At 48.6% G+C, this 24,986-nt stretch overlaps 1 protein-coding gene across 19 annotated transcripts in view; it reads left to right on the top strand.

Moving 5' to 3' along the window:
* The window catches only part of LOC123775303 (disintegrin and metalloproteinase domain-containing protein mind-meld), an 890,968-nt gene that overhangs the window by 146,442 nt on the left and 719,540 nt on the right, over positions 1–24,986 (top strand). The gene's annotated exons all lie outside the window — the stretch shown is intronic.

Genomic DNA, 24,986 nt, shown 5'->3' with positions numbered 1-24,986 from the left:
TCCGGTTATATATGGTATTTTGAACTTGCTGGCCAGACTTGAGTTTAAACTTCACATTGTGATCTATTGTAATACAATTAATCTTCATGATGGTTATATGTAATAAGTGCTAAATAATGATCATGTTCCTGTTAAGGTATTTGTTAGTGATACACACTATATGGGACAAATTTAAGAAAATCAGTATATAAGATATAATTATATATATTTCATGTCCTGTGTAGCGTGCATCACTCTAGTTGGAGTTTTGAAATCGACAGTTACCACTAAGAGGACCATTCCTAATTTGCAACGATGGTTGATGAGACGAGAGGCGGTCACCCTGCTGGTGGTGTTGTACTGCACAACAGACACGCAAAGTCTCACCTGAGCTACTGTGCTGGCGACGCGGCTACTGGGAACTCCTGTGCGGAAACACTCCACAACCAAAAGACGCGTCGTTTCAGTAATCTTTCATAATGAGTGCATGTCCAAGCTTCTCCGCCTCCTGCTTGGTAAAGATCACTCGCCTAATATTGGGCGACTGGTATTTATTCCGGCACAGTTGGAAACGTCGCCCAGCTCCAGGCGTCATGTCATTTATCCCAGGAGCCGTCGTCGGTCTTCTCCTTCATGAATTCCAATTCCTACTGGTGGGTTGGTATTGAGGGTTCGAGGCTGGCGGGATCTGGTCTCCGAGCCTCCGGGGTGTGGCGGGGAGGCGTCTCGGGGACGGGTTTAATCCGGTTGTTGCGTTTTGCTATGCTGGTCAGAGGCGCGGGCCAGGAAGCGGCCGGCTCGGCTCTCTCAACCTGCAACACCTCTCTTCGTGTGTGTGTCTGGGTCCTCCTGAACATTTCCGTCTTCGGCGCGGCGTCCACTTTGATTTCTTCGCTCGCGCTCGCCTCTCCTTCTGTCTCAGTCATTCACTACTGTTTTTATTATTTTGTAATATTGTTTCTTTCTCACTGTTTAAGGTTCGGTTATTTTATTTTCTCACACGACCACCTTCTCCTCCTAACACTAATCTCTTCGTTTTCTCCTCCCTTTATCATTCTATATTATTTCTTTAAATTTCCACGCCCCTTTCCTCGCAATTTTCGTCTTTTCTTTGCTCTACGTCTTCCACTCATGTCCACCTCTCTCGTCTCCTCCGTCTTCTCCTCCTCCGTCTCCTCCTCCTCCGTCTCCTGGCCCTGGCCGGGGATGATCTGCATGGTGAGCAGAACAGTGGGCCAAGTGAAGCACTATCTGCCCCTGGGCTTTGATCTCCCTGTATTAACTCTGGCAATCTTTTTCCTAACTCGCCCTCTTATCAAGGTCCTCCACCTTTTACAAGCGCGCGGGGAGCTGGAGGGGTGATAGAAGGGATGGGGGGGAGGGGGTAGATGGGAGAGGTAATGTTGGAGAGATGGGAGGGAAGGGAAGGGAAATTGGTGAACCTACCCAACCTGTTACTGATTCATTTAATGATTTACTCGTACAACTAACCAACAAGCCACTAGTTTACCCACGTATACATTTTACCCACGTATACATTTTACCCATTTACCCAGTCAGAGAACACTGTACCTGTCCTCGTACCGTCCTCTGGTACGGGGACACGCGACACTGCTTTGCCATTGTACCTCACACTATGGTACAGGGGCTCTCCTCACACTATGGTAGAGGGGCACTCCTCACACTATGGTACAGTGGCACTCCTCAGACTACCATGCGTGTGTGTGTGTGTGTGTATAATTACCTAAGTGTAGTTACAGGATGAGAGCTATGCTCGTAGTGTCCCGTCTTCCCAGCACTCTTTGTCATATAACGCTTTGAAACTACTGACGGTCTTGGCCTCCACCACCTTCTCACTTGTTCCAACCGTCTACCACTCTGTTTGCGAAAGTTAATTTTCTTATATTTCTTCGGCATCTGTGTTTAGCTAGTTTGTATCTATGACCTCTTGCTCTTAAAGTTCCAGGTCTCAGGAAATCTTCCCTATCGATTTGATCAATTCCTGTTACTATTTTGTATGTAGTGATCAATGATTGTACGTAGTGTGTGTGTGTGTACACTCACCTAGCTGTGCTTGCTTGGGGTTGAGCTTTGGCTCTTTAGTCCCGCCTCAACTGTCAGTGTGTGTTTGGTAGCTAAGCTAAACTTACTGTCTTGGGTGTCTACTAAGGCAGCGTGTAGAGGGTCGCACCTTAATGGACCTGGACTGGGGGTGAGACTATGGGCGTTGCTGGGGGAGGGGGCAGTGTGGGCCTGTGGGGGGGGGTAAAAGGCTGGAGTGACTGTGTGGGCTTGGGGGTATCACTGTAAATTTTGGCTAAGATTGTAATATATTATCAGTGATACCTGCTGTATTACGGGCTCACTATAGCCCGTGCTACATGGACATGTCGTTCTGAGTAGATAAATCCAAGACGACAACAAGAACCTGCCATATCTTGCGCTAAGTTACTTTATTGTGCAGACAGAAGGAATAGCATTGTTGCATGTGATATTAGTTGAAAGGAAGACTCTGAACGTTATGGTAATCAATGCACCAAATGCAATGTTGTGCTGGACTTTGGTTTCGTTCTGACACATGGAGAGAAGGGGATGGGTTTGGAGAGCAGCAGCAGCAGCAGCAGTAGTAGCAGCAGCAGCAGCAGCAGCAGCAGTAGCAGCAGCAGCAGCAGTAGCAGCAGCAGTAGCAGCAGCAGCAGTAGCAGCAGCAGTAGCAGCAGCAGTAGCAGCAGCAGTAGCAGCAGCAGCAGCAGCAGCAGCAGCAGCAGCAGTAGCAGCAGCAGCAGCAGCAGTAGTAGCAGCAGCAGCAGCAGCAGCAGCAGCAGTAGCAGCAGCAGCAGCAGTAGCAGCAGCAGTAGCAGCAGCAGCAGTAGCAGCAGCAGTAGCAGCAGCAGTAGCAGCAGCAGCAGCAGCAGCAGCACCAGCAGCAGCAGTAGCAGCAGCAGCAGCAGTAGCAGCAGCAGTAGCAGCAGCAGCAGCAGCAGCAGCAGTAGCAGCAGCAGTAGCAGCAGCAGTAGTAGCAGCAGCAGCAGCAGCAGCAGTAGTAGCAGCAGCAGCAGCAGCAGTAGCAGCAGCAGTAGCAGCAGCAGCAGTAGCAGCAGCAGCAGCAGCAGCAGCAGTAGCAGCAGCAGTAGCAGCAGCAGCAGTAGTAGCAGCAGCAGCAGCAGCAGCAGCAGCAGTAGCAGCAGCAGCAGCAGCAGCAGCAGTAGCAGCAGCAGTAGCAGCAGCAGCAGCAGCAGTAGCAGCAGCAGTAGCAGCAGCAGCAGTAGCAGCAGCAGTAGCAGCAGCAGCAGCAGTAGTAGCAGCAGCAGCAGCAGCAGTAGCAGCAGTAGCAGCAGCAGTAGCAGCAGCAGCAGCAGCAGCAGCAGTAGCAGCAGCAGTAGCAGCAGTAGCAGCAGCAGCAGCAGCAGCAGCAGCAGTAGCAGCAGCAGCAGCAGTAGCAGCAGTAGCAGCAGCAGTAGCAGCAGCAGCAGCAGCAGCAGCAGTAGCAGCAGCAGTAGCAGCAGCAGCAGTAGTAGCAGCAGCAGCAGCAGCAGCAGCAGCAGTAGCAGCAGCAGCAGTAGCAGCAGCAGCAGTAGCAGCAGCAGCAGCAGCAGCAGCAGTAGCAGCAGCAGCAGCAGCAGCAGCAGCAGTAGCAGCAGCAGCAGTAGCAGCAGCAGCAGTAGCAGCAGCAGCAGCAGCAGCAGCAGTAGCAGCAGCAGCAGCAGCAGCAGCAGCAGTAGCAGCAGCAGCAGTAGCAGCAGCAGCAGTAGCAGCAGCAGCAGCAGCAGCAGCAGTAGCAGCAGCAGCAGCAGCAGCAGCAGTAGTAGCAGCAGCAGCCGTTGCCGTGTGGGCTGAACGTGAAGTCCCTCCATAATACTCTTGTCTCTAGGTACTTGATGTGTTCCCTCAGTCTGGTGAGATCTGTACTCACCTACTGATGCTTGTGAGGACGTTGAGCTTCAGCTCTTTCGTCCCGTCTTTCAGCCTTTCACTGACTATCCTGTAGATGTTCCGAAGACTATTTAGCTCTGTCGTATCTACACTGAAGCTGTGTGTGTGTGTGGGGGGGGGGGGGGTTCCCTCTACCAGATCACTTGTCTATGAACTCAATTTGTACACTATTCTGACACTGAAAAATAATGCATAATTCTGTTGCACATTTGGATACTTAGTTTCGACCTGTGTCCCTTTGTTCCTGTACCACACATTGCAGTCTGCCCACGTCTGCTCTGGATATTTATCCAAGGATCTAGTATATAGTGATCACATCTCCCTTAACACTTATATTCCTCGGTAACACGAGGGAGTTTAATTCCTTTAGTCTTTACTTGTAACTCATACCTCTAAGTTCTGGGTCTAGTCTGATAGCATACCTCTAGGCTTTATCTAGCTTAATTTTGTGTTTGACGAGATAAGGACCACATGCTGCCGCTGCATATTTCAGAAATGGTCTGACATGTGTAGCATGAACGCCCCCACACCACAGTCACAGCGTGTCCTGTGGGTGTGGTGTGGGGGCGTGTCCTGTGGGGGTCGGAGTGAGAGTACATGTTTTCTAGTGGTGTGGAAAAGTACACGGGGAGATGCTAAAAAAAAGGAAGAATAATAGAATTTTTTTCTCTCTCATTCATCCGTAAGATTGTCCTCGGAATTGTCTTTGTATATGCCTTTCATCTGGTACTACAGATGCTCCATTACTCTACCCGTTCCACTGTCTACCTCTGGTCCCTTTCTTCACCCCTCTTCCGTTCCTTCCTTCCCAGCCTCCCTCCTCTCCCCAGCCTCCCAGGTGGTGCTGAGATGAGTCAGGTAACAGCCAGATAGCCAGTGACAGGCCTACCACTGTTTTGACGCCTCTCTCCTTCTCTATCGACAAGCTGTCTGGCAGCCTCCTCCTGTGATGCTGCTTCTCATTGACTCCTGCCTTACCTCCTCCTTCTTGTTCTTAGTTCTCTTCTTACTGTCTTATGCCTCCTGTTCTTGGTTCTCTTCCTCTTGCTTCTAGTGCTCTCTTAACTGTTACTTGTTCTCAATCATATCTTTATTTTTCCTATCGGGTCTTTGCTTTTCCTTCCTCTTGCGTTCCTTCTTCTGTCTCTTATTGTTTATCTTCTTCCTCCAGCAGTGTCTCCTTATTCTACCATTTTCTTTTGTTATTGTTATATCTTGTTCTCCCGGTTTATCTGCTGCTGCTTCACCTGTTCCTTTTCCTGCTTCAAATTTGATTGATTCTCGTTTGCCATTCCTCATCCTCTTGCAGCTGCAGTTATTCCCCCCTTCCACGTGCTCTCTAAGTTAGACCCGAGGTGGCTGCTAAGCGCCTCTAACTGTAGCTGAGATCCCGAGGGTTCCCAGCATGAAGTAAGTGGAACCACAGGCGATATTTTCAGTATGAAGAATGATGACAACTTCGAGGTCCACGAAGCACCTGCTTACTAGAGACTAGAACACCACCAGTGAACATTCACTGCCGAGTATGGAGGGATGCTGCTTCCAACACCAGTGCATTAGGCAGTGATGTGGTGGAGACTGACTCCATACACAGTTTCAAATGTAGATATGATAGAGCCCAGTAGGTTCAGGAATCTGTACACCAGTTGATTGACAGTTGAGAGGCGGGACCAAAGAGCCAGAGCTCAACCCCCGCAAACACAAATAGGTGAGTACAAATAGGTGAGTACACACACACACACACACACACACACACACACACACACACACAGGCTACGGGGCCTCGTAGCCTGGTGGATAGCGCGCAGGACTCGTAATTCTGTGGCGCGGGTTCGATTCCCGCACGAGGCAGAAACAAATGGGCAAAGTTTCTTTCACCCTATGTGCCCCTGTTACCTAGCAGTAAATAGGTACCTGGGAGTTAGTCAGCTGTCACGGGCTGCTTCCTGGGGTGTGTGTGTGTGTGTGTGGTGGGAAAAAAAAAGTAGTTAGTAAACAGTTGATTGACAGTTGAGAGGCGGGCCGAAAGAGCAAAGCTCAACCCCCGCAAAAAAACACAACTAGTAAACACACACACACACACACACACCACAAGGAAGCTTACCATCTGTGTGTGTGTGTACATTTGTGTGTGGAGGTGAAGGTAGGGAAGGTGCAGGCTGGGGACCTCTTAGGATAAAGCTCCTTACTTGCCACAAGTATATCTACCTGTAAGTACAAACAATTGGGATCACGACTGAAGAGTGAAGGGCAGCTTGCACACTCTTCCCCCAGGAGGCAGGATGAGGGGCCCTCCACCCCCAGGAGGGAGGATGAGGGGCCCTCCACCCCCAGGAGGCAGGATGTGGGGCCCTCCACCCCCAGGAGGCAGGATGAGGGGCCCTCCACCCCCAGGAGGCAGGATGAGGGGCCCTCCACCCCCAGGAAGCAGGATGTGGGGCCCTCCACCCCCAGGAGGGAGGATGAGGGGCCCTCCACCCCCAGGAGGCAGGATGTGGGGCCCTCCACCCCCAGGAGACAGGATGAGGGGCCCTCCACCCCCAGGAGGGAGGATGAGGGGCCCTCCACCCCCAGGAGGCAGGATGAGGGGCCCTCCACCCCCAGGAGACAGGATGAGGGGCCCTCCACCCCCAGGAGGCAGGATGAGGGGCCCTCCACCCCCAGGAGGCAGGATGTGGGGCCCTCCACCCCCAGGAGGGAGGATGAGGGGCCCTCCACCCCCAGGAGGCAGGATGTGGGGCCCTCCACCCCCAGGAGACAGGATGAGGGGCCCTCCACCCCCAGGAGGGAGGATGAGGGGCCCTCCACCCCCAGGAGGCAGGATGAGGGGCCCTCCACCCCCAGGAGACAGGATGAGGGGCCCTCCACCCCCAGGAGGCAGGATGTGGGGCCCTCCACCCCCAGGAGACAGGATGAGGGGCCCTCCACCCCCAGGAGACAGGATGAGGGGCCCTCCACCCCCAGGAGACAGGATGAGGGGCCCTCCACCCCCAGGAGACAGGATGAGGGGCCCTCCACCCCCGGGAGGGAGGATGAGGGGCCCTCCACCCCCAGGAGGGAGGATGAGGGGGCCCTCCACCCCCAGGAGGCAGGATGAGGGGCCCTCCACCCCCAGGAGACAGGATGAGGTGCCCTCCCCAAGTTCACTACGGTTGTGAAAGAACACAATGAAAGGTTGTGAGAGAAGTGACAGTTATTGAACGGTTGTTACACGAGAGAAAATCCGCTACACGAAGCAAAAGTGTTACAAGCCAGCGGTAATTTCTGTTAATATATATTTTGTGGAACCCGTCGGAGAGTTCCTTATAATATGAAGCCTAAGGGAACACCCGAGAACCGCCGCTAGGTGTCGCAGACAACAATGGTCTCGTTATTTGTGGGTAAAAGCTGTCTCGTAACTCGGTACTATACCTGGCCCCCAGAAGCCTGCAGGGAAGAGTGCCAGTGTCGAGTAGTGGTAACTTCAGTGAGTAGAGGGCCTTCAGTGAGAGTAGAGGCACTCACTGAAGGCCCGCCGGGCTCCAGTCTGTATATACCTCGAGGGGAATTATCTTGATTATATTATATAATGTGCGTGTGTCTAAGAAGTAACTGTAGGTAATTTGCAGTGTATAAAAAGGGGAGAGAGTAGAGCAGACACGGCCGTGATCTTCTCTATGGGGATTGACAATATGGCTCAGTAAAGGAGGTCTCGGAGGTAACTTCCGTTTTCTTTGACCTGTGATTCAAGTTTATAACAGAGTTTTCTCACTAAAGAAATTGGATCTCTCGGTTTCTTAGGGTTTCAACTTTTACTTCATTCTCAGCCATTTTTTCCGCAACATGGAAAGGCAAGGTGGCTTTCTTGTCCAGCTGGGGCGAAAAGGGCCGGGTGGGTACTTTCATACTGCCCTTTTGCAACATGTGCGGTACCTCGTGTATGGAGTAGTAGTCACACAACATGCTCCTGCTACTGTGTTGCCTCCTGTACACCTGCTGGTCCTCAGCACCGTCCTAACACACAGTAGCACCCCAACACCTACACAGTATCTTGGGGGCGGGTTTCTCCTCCAAGTGACGCTTCATAAAGTCATACTTGGGCTCCAACATTGCTTGTGACGGTAGCGATCAGAACAAGGGGAGGCTATGTACCTTAATGACTCGCTAGTAACTCACTATGACCACCTTTATTTAATATTACCTCAGCATGACACTGTAGGTCTTAATTGGTTTGCAGAAAGTGGCATGTGACCCGGATGTAACACTCTCATCCGGAGAGTCATTGTTTCAGACATAACTCGCTAAAATCTGTAACCTCTTTCCTTAGTTTCTCGTAGAGTTTGAATGTGTATAGTCAGCTCAGTCAAGAGCTGGAGCCAGGAACATCAGAGGCAGAGAAGATTAAGAAAGTAATATCTCGCATGAAAACATTTACTTAATAAGTAAATGACAAACGTAATGTATACAAAGCCTCGCAAAATGAGAGCAATTCAGAGTATTGATACAGTAATCTCAACAGGCTGCTTTAGCAACTGAATATTGTTACTATTTCATTATATAATGCACTGCTGTGAAAGCTCATTAGTCTTCATAAACAATTTATATAATCACTTTGGTAATTAGTAGTAATAGATTAATAATTAACCATAAAAATCGTACTCGTTCAGATGTGTGTGGTCACCAGAAATCAAGTGTGTCAGTGTCTCCTAGGCCTCCTCTTTGTTCTGCATTAGTTAATGTATGTAAAATTAGGAGGTAGTTGGGCTATCACTGCATCTATGATATACGATGATAGCTCATTAATGATAACATTCTCGGTAATAAGCGAACCCTCGCCTCACATCTGTAGAACTCTGTGAACTCTTGGAGGGGGGAGGGGGAAGGGGGTCAAACCGCTAGCTAAAATATTTATTAAAGGATGTTGCCATGACGACCGTCAGGCATGTCTTTCTGGCTCGCTACTCGGCGCCAACATTATTGTTGCGTCATTGTTGGCGTCGCCTTGGAGGCCTCTCCAGCACTCCCTTACGTTTATGACCTGATCTTGACACTGCAGTGTACCCCCCCCCCCCCCCCGACCCTCGTGCTTGTCCGAGACTCTGCAACTCTTTTTTGGCGACTGGAGTCACTGCAATCATTGCACACAGTTCGTGGCTCTCACTGACTTGAACCAGCCACGTTATAGTTAAATGTCTATGTAGGTGAATTTAATTCCATGCTTCACTATAAAATGATCGTGACCCCCAACTGAACTGGCGCACTACTGCTTCTCCCTTCCCTGGAGAAATACAGGAGCCCGAATCATAGCCTACCAATCACAGAACGGCAGTCTCAATTTCGTTGGATCATCAGAACCTCACTGTCTTGTCCCTGCAATTCTTACATTCTATAACCGATTCACTTATGACCAGAACTGGTCACTCGATGTCAGTTGAGAGCCGGAGACATGCTGGCGACAATAACACTTCTTAGCTCCTCTTCACTTTACGGCCTGGATTCGAAGTGAAGGGCTCACACAACCACTAACAGTCCGAGAGTCGTGTGTGGCTCAAACACACAGCAATCTGCTACCCTGCACTATGTGAAGGGGAGTACCGCACGTGTGAAGAACTAGCTGCCTGGTGCTATAAAATCCCCATCACACAGGATGGTTAGTGGTGCAGGGGCGCGTGGTCTGCACTGGCACATCAAGAACGCAAGAGTTAATACAGTTATTACAAAGCTTCATGTACCTCCAGGTTTGAGCCTGGCCCCAGGCCGGGCTCGGAGTAGAACAACTCCCGAAACCTTCTCCAGGTATACCTCATACCTGCAGGTCTGAAGGGTCTAATAATAGGTTTATTTTTTATTATTAAGATATGAGGTACATCTGCATTAGTGCAGCTACCCTAGACTATATGAAGTGGAGTACAGTGTGTCAAAAAAGCTAACTAGGCGATGCTAAAAAATCCCCATCACACAGGATGGTTAGTCATACAGAGGCATGTGATAAGCGTTCTGCACTGGCAGACTCTGGAAGCATTTTGAGGATATCATCAACACAAGATTGAATAAGGTAGCAGTGGTAATACAAGTCCCCATCTCGCAGGATGGTTAGTCATACAGAGCCATGTGTTTAATAGCCTGCACTGGCAAATTTTGGGTATACTGTGATGATATCTTCAAGAATACGAGAGTGAATAAAGTAATTGCAAAGCTCCAGGTACCTCATGCCAACTGGTCTGAAAGGTCTAATAACTGGGCATTCAGTGATGTAGTGCGGGAGATCGTGCCGTAGTTCCTGCTCACAGAGTTTGCAACTGGAGAGCTCAGGATTGGGAGACCCGTCACCTGCAGCCACCTGCCACAGGTAACGGTAACCCAACCTGATCCTTGCAACCACGGTGTCGCACAGTCTAGTGGACGTTTTGTGCTGTCCATAGATGTAGCTTTCAGATCTGAACAAATCATAGCTTTTTATACTAGTACTTTCAGGTCGTTGGGAGTCAGTAAGTTCTTTCCTATCAGATCTGAATGTTTGGACCAATACAGTTTTGACAGCAGAGATGGGGATACCTAGATCTAATTCAACTTCAAACTTGTTACACGCTAATTTGGCTGCAATGTCTGTCTCATTATGATGGGTTATATTTATGTGTGAAGGTATCCATACAAAGAAGATTCGAGACCCTTTACTCTGTGCATCAATTAGGTCATTTATAATTGGGAGTATGAGGTTCTTGCTGTCGATCTTCCAAGAGAAGTTTTCGATTGCTTGAAGAGCAGACTTTGAATCGCAGAATATTATTCCTGCTCCAATGTTTTTTAATGTACTGGTTGCTTAGTGTAATGCTGCTAGTTCTGCTAGCAATAATAGTTTTTTTTTTATTATTAACATATTAGGTACATCTGCATTAGTGCAGCTAACCTATACTATATGAAGTGGAGTACAGTGTGTCGAAAAAAAAGCTAACTAGGTGATGCTAAAAAATCCCCATCACACAGGATGGTTAGTCATACAGAGGCATGTGATAAGCGGTCTGCACTGGCAGACTCCGGATGCATTTTGAGTATATCAACACCACAAGATTGAATAAGGTAGCAGTGGTAATACAAGGGCAGGTGCCATAGCTATATAAAGTCTACGGACAGCACGTTTCACATTTAACTTACAATTGGTTCTAATTTGTTTCAGTGGGTTCATTGACCAACATTCTCGCGTAAATACTAACAGCTAAGAGCTATTACTTTTGCTAGTCTCATTTTGAAGCCTGTCCCTAGAGGCTGATCATGCCCGTTACTTCAGGTTTATTATTTGTTACAAATTTTAAATGAATATGAAGTCCATGGATCTACTATATTCATGTGGTTATTTGACAAATTATTTACCTTCCTCTGTCTATATACACACACAAACACACACACACACACACACACACACACACATACACACACACACACACACACACACACACACACACACACACACACACACACACACACACACACATCGTCTGGTGGTTCCTAAGACCGTCACTAACGAGAAGAACACATTGAAAGTTACTACAATATCACCCATTCTAATGTCCCATCACTGAATAGTCCATTGTGATGCAGTAATGCAACTGATCATTACTGCAACTCTGTTACCTTTCGTCTTGAGGTAACCTTGAGGTAGGCTTGGTCTACGACAGGCCTTGTGGGTGGTGGTGTGGTCAACCAGGCTGTTAGACGACTCTGCTTGCAGTATGAATTACAGTTTCGTCAGGGATCCTTTAGAGGTGTTCATCAATTTTGTTTCAACACAGTGGTTGGCTAGATACGATCCATATATTCAGAGGGTGTAGTGAAGCATAGGGTAGATGTTTATATATTATTGTTTATATATTGAAAAAGACGTTTATATATATATATATATATATATATATATATATATATATATATATGTTTTAGTACACTGTGACATTGGATTCATAATTGAGTTTGGATGGCTTTCTCTTAGAAAGCTGACTCGTCCGGGTCTTCAGAAGCTCAGGAGTATTTTGGTTTCGACACGGTAGTCGTTGAGGGGACGTGGGTGACGGGAAGGGTATAGATGACGGGCATTTACGTTTCCATTTACGAAACCTGTACATCTTTCCACGGTATAAAACAAACTCAGGGTCCCCAGTTGGAACCAATAACCGGAACTCTTCCAGCCTCTTGTCTTAACGCTTTAAGACACAAGTAAACAAACATAAATCTTGTAACGTTGAAGAAGCGGACTTCCTGAGAACGTCAGTCGTATGGATTTGCCGGAACTTTAGCAAGGGACTCAGGTTTACAGGAACGGTAATAGGATAATAGGGATCCCGGTTAGTTACTCTACCAGAAAAGGAGCTCAGTGAAGAGGAAGCACTCCAATAGGATAGTTGAAGACGAAGGATAGTAGTCGGACAGTAGGTGAATAGGATATCCATCCCTGGAAAGATAATTTCCCTGGAAGACTTGATGTAGCCTTCGAGAATGTGTAGTGATGATATCGGTGAGGAAGCAATGTCGCAAACTAAATGAATGCCAGGATGGATCTTTTGTTGTGATATAAAGGCCAAGAGGCATTAAGAAGTTTGCATATTTCTGGATTTGTATGGAGCCTGGATTCACCAAGCATTTACGTTTCCATTTGCGAAACCTGTACATCGTTCCGCAATCATGGAGGCTTAATCGTTATTCATTAAAGTGCTTCGAAACTTCGCATCATAAGGTAAGAATTGCTATAGACAGCTTTGTAGCGCTTCAGAGTATAAAAACCATTTCATAAATGGAATTTTAATTGCCATGATTGAAGAAAAATGAACAGGTTTCGTAAATTAACACGTAAAGGCTTAATAAATCCTGGCTATTAAAATATATATCCAGACACTTACGGGTGTCTTCAGGTAAGGAATGGTCTCTAAACGCACGTTTCTCGAAAACGTAATAGTTCTCGAGACATTTCAATGCAAATTATAGGAAACGTTCCAAAATATGTTATTGTTGATCCTTAACTTACCTAAACGACTTCAAATAACGTTTAATGAAAGATTAAATCCAGTATACCCTCAGTGAAGCCCCATCCAGCATCACAACTCTCTAATCAAACCAACATTATTTGTATGTTCTTGGAGATTTGACACAATTCTATTCTCAATAATTTGTCGATAGTTTTCATTAGAGAGTTTCCTGTACAGAGTGGCAAGTATAGGCTACAATTATCCAGGTAATTCAGAGCTTTAATAAATTTTGTAAGCCGTGTAATGAGAAAGTTAGCAATTACATATTTAATTCTTTGAACTGAAATGAATAGAGGTTTATAATTATCAAGGACTATATTAAGTCTCGTCCTGGAAGCTGGGATCGACGCCCACACCTGGGGATATTGGAGTGTTGTAATGGTGTAATTATCTCGTATCTAATATCATTACCTGGAGACCGTATTTGGAGACACCCAAAGATAAGTGGGTCACTACACTACACTATTTGTTCGTAAGTGGGTCACATGCTTTCCTACGTGTGTGTGTGTGTGTGTGTGTATTCACCTAGTTATATTCACCTAGTTGTGCTTGCGGGGATTGAGCTCTGATATTCGGCCCGCCTCTCAACTGTCAATAAACTGTTTCTACTACTACTACTATTTTTTTCCCCACACCACACACACCCCAGGAAGCAGCCCGTGACAGCTGACTAACTCCCAGGTACCTATTTACTGCTAGGTAACAGGGGCATAGAGTGAAAGAAACTCTGTCCATCGCTTCTCTCCGGCGCCCGGGATCGAACCCGGGACCACAGGATCACGTGACCAGCGTGCTGTCCGCTCGGCCGCCGGCTCCCTATCACATTCAAGAATGTAGCACTCGGCGTATCTTCGACACAGAACAGGCAGCAGATAAGGATGGCATCCAGCTACAACACTCTCCCACATAGCTACAATGCTCTCCCACATAGCTACAATGCTCTCCCACATAGAGCTACAATGCTCTCCCACATAGAGCTCCGAGACTCTGGCCACACGCAGCTCTCTGCTCTGCTCCAAGCTCCGTCTCAACGTCTACGACACTGCTGTATCCAGGACTAACAAATAAATATGAAAACCCACTAAATACTGTGTATCTAATCCACTCGACAACCTAACATAATCCTACGTTACATGTGTGTGTGTGTGTGTGTGTAATTGTGTGTAGTTACAGGGTGAGAGCTACGCTCGTGGTATCGTAATGTCATATGACGCTTTGAAACTACTGACATACCACTCCTGGGGACCCCCAGGTGCCGGACTGGGGGACCCCCAGGTGCCGGACTGGGGGACCCCCGGACTGGAGGACCCCCGGACTGGGGGACCCCTGGGTGCCGGACTGGGGGATCCCTGGGTGCCGGACTGGGGGACCCCTGGGTGCCGGACTGGGGGACCCCTGGGTGCCGGACTGGGGGACCCCTGGGTGCCGGACTGGGGGACCCCTGGGTGCCGGACTGAGGGACCCCTGGGTGCCGGACTGGGGGACCCCTGGGTGCCGGACTGGGGGACCCCTGGGTGCCGGACTGGGGGACCCCTGGGTGCCGGACTGGGGGACCCCTGGGTGCCGGACTGGGGGACCCCTGGGTGCCGGACTGGGGGTTTCTGGAAAGTATTGTAACTTGAGGAACAAGACATAAAGAACTAGACAACTGTCGACGTGAAAGAAAGGAATTTTTTTATTCGCTCTTCAGAGCTTCCTCCAACTCATTCCTCTCTCCTTCCTTCTCCTCTCCTTCTCTCCTTCCTCTCTCCTCTCCTTCCTCTCTCCTCTCCTTCCTCTCTCCTCTCCTTCCTCTCTCCTTGTCGCCTTTTGGTTTTTATTATTCTGTTCCTCTCCTCGCCTCCATCTTTCCATGGCAACACGAACCTTAACTGGGTGTGTTATATTAGCCTCTTGCGACCCGAGGAGCAGAGTGAAGGAGGGAGAGGCGGGGAAGGGTGGGAGGGGAAGGGTGGGAGGGGAAACTATAAGAATGAGAGTGGGAAGACGATTTGTTGTAAAAGTGAATGGATTGGAAGGGGTGATGAGTAGGTGGGCTGGGGGTGATGAGTGGGTGGGCTGGGGGTGGTGAGTAGGTGGGCTGGGGGTGGTGAGTAGGTGGGCTGGGGTGGTGAGTAGGTGGGCTGAGTGTGGTGAGTAGGTGGGCTGGGGGTGATGAGCAGGTGGGCTGGGGGTGATGAGTGGGTGGGCTGGGTGGGTTATGGGGTGATAATATATGCCAAGGAAGACGACGACGATTTAGCCAACTTCCCGGGAAAGAAAACATATATAATGACGGGCCAGTGACATTATAAGACACAAGAACACTGCTGGAAGCCCATTGTAGATTGTATCTGGTTTCAGAGACTAACAGACGAATTACTTCCCTTGTGATAAATGCTAATCACTTAGGTTTTGCAAATGTTTGTGTTGCTCAACTGATGCCTTTAAGCTCCCATAATAATGTTCTCAGGTTCCAAGCTCCATATTGGCCAGTCTTAAGCGGCCGTTGCCAATCATTCGTCTAATATGAATGTCTAGGGTAGTTCGCGACCTATTTTAATGTCACAGACGAACTTGGTAATGTTGTTATTCATTTGTGTCGAGACACAGGCCTGGAAGACACGGGCCTGGAAGACACGGGCCTGGAAGACACGGGCCTGGAAGACACGGGCCTGGAAGACACGGGCCTGGAAGACACGAACGCCAACAGCAGCAGCAGCAGAACGCTAACCACAACAAGAACAACAGCAGAACGCTAACCACAACAACCACAACAACAGAACGCTAACAACCACAACAGCAACAGAACGCTAACAACGACAACATATACCAGTTATGTTAACAAATGAGGATGAGCTGCGGAGGGTGCGGTGACTAAGGACCTGGAGAGGACTGGTGGAGGCTGAGCTCGGTAATCACTCTTGAGGGGAATTGCTCGAGCACTTGTCTCGTCAGAGTGGGAAAATGATCAATATTTGTGGCACTCAGGTTGCCTGAGCCGGCGTGGGAGGCCATCTCTTCTGACACTGTTGTTCTAAGTCTTTTCTGTGTGTGTGTGTGTGTGTGTGTGTGTGTGTGTGTGTGTGTGTGTGTGTATGTGTGTGTGTGTGTGTGTGTGTGTGTGTGTGTGTGTGTGTGTGTGTGTGTGTGTAACTAACCATTTGACCATTTGGGGTACTGGCTTGGAAAAAATAAGTTGTTACAATAATTTACAATTGGTTTTCTCTGTGACTATTAATAGTTTAAACAATTCTGTTAATAATTGTGCTCTAACACTGCAGATGTATCTAATGCTTATTTCTATAGCTCTTGGCTTCAGTGTTCATGCTTATACCAGCCCAGCCTCTCGAGTGGTCGGGACATGTGACGTGGTGGTGCCTACCACTAGTCTCTTCTCTAGCAGCATCACTGTCTGTCGTAATCTTATTCTTGGAGAGACTAGTTGCATCAACCACATTCCAACCCATCTCTTCGCTCACCCTTTAGACAACAAACTTCTTCTCAAAAGCTCTGGTATTAAATCTGATTAACCTCTTCAGTTTTCTTTTCCTCTCCTCTGCTAGTACTTCTACATTCACATTTAGCCATCTTGAGGTTATCTTGAGATGATTTCGGGGCTTTAGTGTCCCCGCGGCCCGGTCCTCGACCAGGCCTCCACCCCCAGGAAGCAGCCCGTGACAGCTGACTAACACGCAGGTACCTATTTTACTGCTACGTAACAGGGGCATAGGGTGAAAGAAGCTCTGCCCATTGTTTCTCGCCGGCGCCCGGGATCGAACCCGGGACCACAGGATCACAAGTCCAGCGTGCTGTCCGCTCGGCCGACCGTCAATAAAAGATGAGTGTAATCTACATACATTTCTATCATTAACTTCCAGAAAAACTGTGTCATAGGCTTTCCCCTTTAGTCCTCAAATAACATGTATACAAATTGAAATATTTGTTGTACTCTTAATCGGTGTCAATATAAGCAAGCCGCACCTAGATGTTCCTCCCTTCAACGGTGTCCGTCACTAGTGTGGCGTTACCGTCTGTACACTTGTAACAGCAACTCAACTACACTTAGTAGTCAGAGTTCTTAAACTCTGTGGTACGTATATTTGCTGAGCAATTTTCAGCATCTATTCTGGAGCATCTTGTGTTATTATAATGTGTTGATATTATTATTATCATATTATTATCATGTGTTGAATATTTGGCTTGGGTGAGAATGTTATTTTGGGAAGTATTTAGGTCTTGTCTTCATGAGATTGTTATGGGATAATTGCCGTATTAAACGATATTTTTTTTTTTCATTTTACAGGTACGTTGTTTGTGGTCTACTCCGGTGAGAGGTAAGCGAGCTGTATGCGTGTGTGCGTGCGTGCGTGCGCGCGCTTGAATTCGTGCGTGTGGCCAGTATATTGTGGCGTCTTTCAGAAAAAGAAACGCTGCAGTTTTTCATGACACCGTAATTCGGCAGACGCCCTTCTCCATTTGAGTTAAAAAGGTAAACGCTGTTCTTGTCTCACGGCCCACGGAAGCTGGACCATTTCTAAATAACATTACCACTTGTTAGAATAAGTGTTCTCTGCAAGGTGTGGCCTCTGTAGCCACCAAACATGTCGACAAGTATGTCAAACATGTTAGTCTGGTGTTCCTGTTCTAGAACGAGTATTGGTGACTGCACTATCTATAGGACTGATCTGAAAGCACGATCATCATGCTTAAGCTTAGTAACCAGGAGTCCAGCAACCAGGAGGCCTGGTCGACGACCGGGCCGCGGGGACACTAAGCCCCGGAAGCACCTCAAGGTAACCTCAAGGTAGTAGTGAGGTGAAGGGGGGGGGGGACGAGGGTGATATGAATGTTTAGTTGAGCTTGATGCTAATTCTTAGTTTCCTTGTGTACGAAATCGCTGTCAATCATGTGTGTGTGTGTGTGGAAGGGGCGGAAAGGGGAAGAGTCCTATCTGCTTATTTTGATGAAAAGGCGGGGCTAGTGAGCTATTATTTCATCGTGTAAACACATCAAGATTAGTACCTCTTGGGAATTATACCCTGCACGACGCAGAACAAAAATAACCAGCAAAAAGGGGCAAGAAATTATGGAGTGTTAAGACGGCGGGCGAAGAAATACGACCATTTGGACGTGACAAATTTTCGCATGAACTTTCGAGGAGACCCAAGAACTGCGAACACTGCTGAAGATGAGCAACATCCCGCATGGCAAGCAACACTTGCCACACAAATGAACGACTGCAGCCATTGTTGTATCTGTGACACAGGACAGTGTTGCATGCATTGTTATATCTTGAGAGAACTACACTTGTGGGTTACCATCTGCGACCAGTTGCAGCCAGCTTCCCAGAGAAGCTGTTTGACCAAGATTGATATCCGAAAGCTGTTTTGATTGGTAGAACGAAGATTATTGAATTTAACATGCACAATGCTCATTGAAGATTGCACACTTAGTGTGTTGATGTCTACCCTTGTGCCATTTATGTTAATGTCATTGCTAAAGACGCTGAGGCAAGAGTGCCTACACTTCCACGTCCTTACTAATCACTTAATTCCTGACGCAAATCCGTCGATTAACTCCATGCGTCTTGAGGCTGTTGTGCGGAAGAGTCGATATTTACCAAGTGTCAATAAAGTAATTGTCGTGCCTGTTACCGTTAGTATAGTTTTGACACTACAATAACATTAATTTCCATTTGTTCTTGTGTTTGGTGTTATTAAGTATGTTAAATCTTCCAGTAAAATAGGTACCTGGGAGTTAGTCAGCTGTCACGGGCTGCTTCCTGGGGGTGGAGGCCTGGTCGAGGACCGGGCCGCGGGGACACTAAAAGCCCCGAAATCATCTCAAGATAACCTCAAGATAACCTCAAATTATTGCTCTAATACTATGTATACAATAGAATGTCTATTGCTTACGTATATTTGCCTGATCTCTGCTCGCCTGCTCTCTGTTCGCCTTCTCTCTGCTCGCCTGCTCTCTGTTCGCCTTCTCTCTGCTCGCCTGCTCTCTGCTCACACTCATTGTATAAATTATGATACTGAACTTGCAGTCAGGAATCCCTCTAGATAGTTTCGGGAACCTAGCCCCGGGTACAGTTTTTATTGGTTCATTGTATTTATTGATAACCTTTTCCACGGACTGAAGTTGGTCATTAAGAAGTTAAAGGCATCGTCTTAGGGACTGGTATTGTTCAGCACTATTCTTTCGATACAACTTTTAGAACGGCCAGGTCCGTGAAAAATATATTCCGAGACGGTGTCAATGTTGAGGTGTAGTTGATGTTTGTGGTTAGTTACACCCCCGGCTTTATAAAGCCGAGTGTTACACCCCCGGCTTTATAAAGCCGAGTGTTACACCCCCGGCTTTATAAAGCCGAGTGTTACACCCCCGGCTTTATAAAGCCGAGTGTTACACCCCCGGCTTTATAAAGCCGAGTGTTACACCCCCTGCTTTATAAAGCCGAGTGTTACACCCCCGGCTTTATAAAGCCGAGTGTTACACCCCCGGCTTTATAAAGCCGAGTGTTACACCCCCGGCTTTATAAAGCCGAGTGTTACACCCCCGGCTTTATAAAGCCGAGTGTTACACCCCCGGCTTTATAAAGCCGAGTGTTACACCCCCGGCTTTATAAAGCCGAGTGTTACACCCCCGGCTTTATAAAGCCGAGTGTTACACCCCCGGCTTCATAAAGCCGAGTGTTACACCCCCGGCTTTATAAAGCCGAGTGTTACACCCCCGGCTTTATAAAGCCGAGTGTTACACCCCCGGCTTTATAAAGCCGAGTGTTACACCCCCGGCTTTATAAAGCCGAGTGTTACACCCCCGGCTTTATAAAGCCGAGTGTTACACCCCCGGCTTTATAAAGCCGAGTGTTACACCCCCGGCTTTATAAAGCCGAGTGTTACACCCCCTGCTTTATAAAGCCGAGTGTTACACCCCCGGCTTTATAAAGCCGAGTGTTACACCCCCGGCTTTATAAAGCCGAGTGTTACACCCCCGGCTTTATAAAGCCGAGTGTTACACCCCCGGCTTTATAAAGCCGAGTGTTGGCTTTATAAATAAGTATCAGACCTGCGCCGCAACACAATTGAGAAAGTAGATGAGGCATAACTCCATCACCTTATAAATTCCACTTAAAATAATTGAAGAAAAGTTGAGAGGTCCTTCCTTGTCCTACCTTAAGGGACTGGGAACCTCGCGACTAAGGTAAGCTACAGGATTATCACGGAGAAAGATACTGGAAACTACTGCAGTAAACAGTTTAACAAATTATCTGACCAAAACACAAGAGTCGACAACTAGTGCTCGAGCGTGAAAGTACATTTAAATAAATACATTTACGCGATTACATTTAGGCGGGTACACGCGCTCACGGTCTCACAAGCGCTTCAAATCCAATAGGATTTCCAGCCGTGTGAGCAATCTTAGAGAGCTTTGATGTTAGTGGCTCCGCCTTGCTAACTAACCGCGAACTGTGATTGAGCTCGTCTAAACTCTCTCACTAGATTACCACCGAATTTCGTTAGTGGGGACGTCTGACCCAACCGCTACTGTTGTTAAGGCTGTACTGGTATATAGTTAGGGCTGTTTGCTGGGAAGCTGATCACTGCAGGCCGAGGTTCAGCTCGTGGGTCCCGCCTCTCTCCTCCTCTTGTCCCATTCATCTGTGCGCCTTGAAGACTGTCGTGTCTGTGATGTGCGCCTTGTAGACTGCCGTGTCTGTGATGTGCGCCTTGTAGACTGCCGTGTCTGTGATGTGCGCCTTGTAGACTGTCGTGTCTGTGATGTGCGCCTTGTAGACTGTCGTGTCTGTGATGTGCGCCTTGTAGACTGTCGTGTCTGTGATGTGCGCCTTGTAGACTGTCGTGTCTGTGATGTGCGCCTTGTAGACTGTCGTGTCTGTGATGTGCGCCTTGTAGACTGTCGTGTCTGTGATGTGCGCCTTGTAGACTGTCGTGTCTGTGATGTGCGCCTTGTAGACTGTCGTGTCTGTGATGTGCGCCTTGAAGACTGTCGTGTCTGTGATGTGCGCCTTGTAGACTGTCGTGTCTGTGATGTGCGCCTTGAAGACTGTCGTGTCTGTGATGTGCGCCTTGTAGACTGTCGTGTCTGTGATGTGCGCCTTGAAGACTGTCGTGTCTGTGATGTGCGCCTTGTAGACTGTCGTGTCTGTGATGTGCGCCTTGAAGACTGTCGTGTCTGTGATGTGCGCCTTGTAGACTGTCGTGTCTGTGATGTGCACCTTGAAGACACACTCCTGAGGTGATGTGTTCTCTTCATCTTATGCTCGTCTTCAGCGCTGCTACTTCTCCACTCTTGTTGCCCAAGCACTTGGGCTGGACGGTAGAGCGACGGCCTCGCTTCATGCAGGTCGGCGTTCAATCCCCGACCGTCCAAGTGCTTGGGCACCATTCATTCCTCCCGTCCCATCCCACATCCCTATCCTGATCCCTTCCCAGTGCTATATAGTCGTAATGGCTTGTCGCTTTCCCCCCGATAATTTCCTCCTTTCACTTCTACTAACATTGTCATCTCTGAGGAGCGGCATCTCCTATCAATGCTAATATCTTGTGACCCGACAAATGTTCATTTTAAATGTCATCTGGATTTGTATGTAATACGTGATTCGTTCTTTCAAGTCTTATACATGTCCTCTGTTTAATAGGTGGAAGGGTGAGAGGGTGGTAGGCTCTTTATATCTCTCATTCTCTTGCTCTCTTTAGCTCCTCACTCTTCTGTACACTCTTTTCCTCTTTGGCCCTCTATTTCACATTCGCTCTCTTGCTCGCTCGCTCTCAGTGTGTGGGGTAACGTTCGAAAATGTGCCGTCGTCATTATATACGAACACTCGCCTCGCCTCATTTCATTATAGTTTGCGTTTTTTACTTTCGTCATTTCCCTGTTTACGAACACATTTCTGTACCAATTTACCCTTTCTCAACAGTGTCTTTTCCGGCAGTGTGTATTGGCCATTGTGTTTGAAATATTCTCTCCAGGCGCGGTATGTCCAGCTGTGTAATTAGCCAGGCCGCAAGAAGTGACCATTTGGGCTGTTGTGGCCAGCGTCTCTGCGGTACTTGGGATGCCCAAGTTTTCTTTTCCATCAGGTTCCTTTCTTTGTTTTATGTCTTTCTGCTCCATGGACGTTGGAGATTATTGCTGCGTTCACTTGTTCCTTGCGGCAGCTGTGTGCTTCCCTGCTTGATACCTGCTTGATGGGGTTCTGGGAGTTCTTCTACTCCCCAACTACTCTAGAGAACTAGAGTTCTACTCTACTCCCTTCTCCTCTTGAACTTTGTCTTGTCTTGTTGTGGCTAATGTTACCTGTGTGATGTGTGGCTCCACCTGGGCTAAGAACACATGTCTGCAAAGAATTTCTTCGCCTGCAGTTGCCTTCTGTTGGGCGTTGACTGTCTTGGGTGTTTTATCATTACTTTTCTTCCTTTCCAGTTGTAATGCTACCTAACTTCCTGTTCCTGTTGCTCCCTTTTCTTTCAATGCCGTCCCGAACAATTGCTTCCGTTTCATTATTTTCATCTATCCTCTTTTCTCCTTTTCCTTTCTACATTGTGTTATTCCTTCTATCTCCTTCATACACTAAACGTTCCTCCTTACTCCTTTTATCCCACTTTTGTTTGTGTCACATTACCCATATTACCAGACTAACTGTAATACTCATATTCAAAACATCCCCCATAACCTTCACCCATTCCATTTTACCCACCTCTCACACCCACCCCCACCCCACACCCAGCTCCACACCCCACACCCAGCTCCACACCCCACACCCTCCACACCCCCACCCCACACACCCACCCCAAACCTTTCCTTCCAGTAAGGGTAAGCAGCAGCGGCCAGTTTTAATTATCACACCGTCGAAAAAAACGAAACCGGATTGAAAAAGTCAAACTCAACTTCCCTCGTCTTCCGACCAAGTCCGACTCAGATTTCCCCTTCAATTTTCTCCCAAGGGTCGTCCCCGGAGCTGTCGTGAGGGAGTGAGGGGAAGTGAGGGAGTGAGGGGAAACTCACAGAAAATGGAATGTGGTGTGAGTGGTGGCTGATAATCACCCCATGTAACTAGAGCGTTTTATTAATGTTAGTACGTGGTTTCGACGCTGTACTAGTTACTGTGGTGTTACGACGTGTTAGTTATTACGATGTTAAGACGTATTAGTTATTACGATGTTAAGACGTATTAGTTATTACGATGTTAAGACGTATTAGTTATTACGATGTTAAGACGTATTAGATATTACGATGTTAAGACGTATTAGTTGACAGGGTTACGACGTGTTAGTCATTACAGGGTTACGACGTGTTAGTCATTACAGGGTTACGACGTGTTAGTCATTACAGGGTTACGACTTGTTAGTTATTACAGGGTTACGACGTGTTAGTTATTACAGGCTATTACAGACAGGTCCGGCAGCAGGCACGCGACAGGTCCGGCAGCAGGCACGCGACAGGTCCGGCAGCAGGCACGCGACAGGTCCGGCAGCAGGCACGCGACAGGTCCGGCAGCAGGCACGCGACAGGTCCGGCAGCAGGCACGCGACAGGTCCGGCAGCAGGCACGCGACAGGTCCGGCAGCAGGCACGCGACAGGTCCGGCAGCAGGCACGCGACAGGTCCGGCAGCAGGCACGCGACAGGTCCGACAACAGGAACACGGCAGGTCCGGCAGCAGGCACGCGACAGGTCCGGCAGCAGGCACGCGACAGGTCCGACAACAGGAACACGGCAGGTCCGGCAGCAGGAACACGGCAGGTCCGACAACAGGAACACGGCAGGTCCGGCAGCAGGCACGCGACAGGTCCGACAACAGGAACACGGCAGGTCCGGCAGCAGGAACACGGCAGGTCCGACAACAGGAACACGGCAGGTCCGGCAGCAGGCACGCGACAGGTCCGGCAGCAGGCACGCAACAGGTCCGACAACAGGAACACGGCAGGTCCGACAACAGGAACACGGCAGGTCCGGCAGCAGGAACACGGCAGGTCCGGCAGCAAGAACACGGCAGGTCCGACAACAGGAACACGGCAGGTCCGGCAGCAGGAACACGGCAGGTCCGGCAGCAGGAACACGGCAGGTCCGGCAGCAGGAACACGGCAGGTCCGGCAGCAGGAACACGGCAGGTCCGGCAGCAGGAACACGGCAGGTCCGGCAGCAGGAACACGGCAGGTCCGGCAGCAGGAACACGGCAGGTCCGACAACAGGAACACGGCAGGTCCGGCAGCAGGAACACGGCAGGTCCGGCAGCAGGAGGCGGAGAAGACGAAGGAGAAAGGCACGATACAAAAAAAAGGATTTAAAATAAGAGATCAAAATGTAAGAGATGTGCGAGCACTTGAAGAAAAGAGCAACGAGGAAGGAAGAGAAGGATTAGCTAATGAAGAGTAGAAACATAACGGAACTCTCCAGTTTTCCTTCTTTCTTTCTTCCTTCCGTGACTTCTTCTTTCTTCCAGTCCCGGGACCATTTTCCAACCTTTTCTTCTGACTTCATTACCCACATTTCTTCATCTCTCCTTTCCATATCGTCCCCTTTTCTCTCCCCTCTTCCTTCCCTCCTATCACCCTCTCACACATCTACCTCCTCCTCCCCTTTCGTGATCCCTCTCCCTCTTGGCCTTTTCCACATCCTATCTCCCTCTGCCCCTCTCCCCATCACTTCCCTTCCACCCCATCCTCCTTTTCTCCTATCGTCCCCTTCCCGCCTCCTCCTTTCCCCCCACCCCCTTCCCGCCCGTCCTGCACACACGAGACCTTTGCCCCAAGAAACGCATTGACATAATATGCGGGCCAAGGAAGCTGTCGCATTAATTATTATATCACTTCCCCTAGAGGGGAGGGAAGTGAGGGGAGACACGTCATGTTCCTGACGAGAGGGAGGGAGTGGGAGGGAGGGAGGGAGGGAGGGAGAGAGAGAGAGAGAGAGAGGGGGGGAGACGGAGGGAGAGGGGGACGCAGGGGAATTATAGTACTGGTAGTGATACTGGTAGTGATACTGGTAGTGATAGTAGTGGTGGTAGTGATAGTATTAGTAGTGGCCTACAAATGATAAGAGAGAAGACGAATTACCTCTTAACAACCAAACTGCAC

Source organism: Procambarus clarkii, chromosome 70 (assembly GCF_040958095.1).
Source record: "Procambarus clarkii isolate CNS0578487 chromosome 70, FALCON_Pclarkii_2.0, whole genome shotgun sequence".
Classification (NCBI taxonomy): Eukaryota; Metazoa; Arthropoda; class Malacostraca; order Decapoda; family Cambaridae; genus Procambarus; species Procambarus clarkii.
This window is presented reverse-complemented; position numbering and strand designations above follow the sequence as displayed.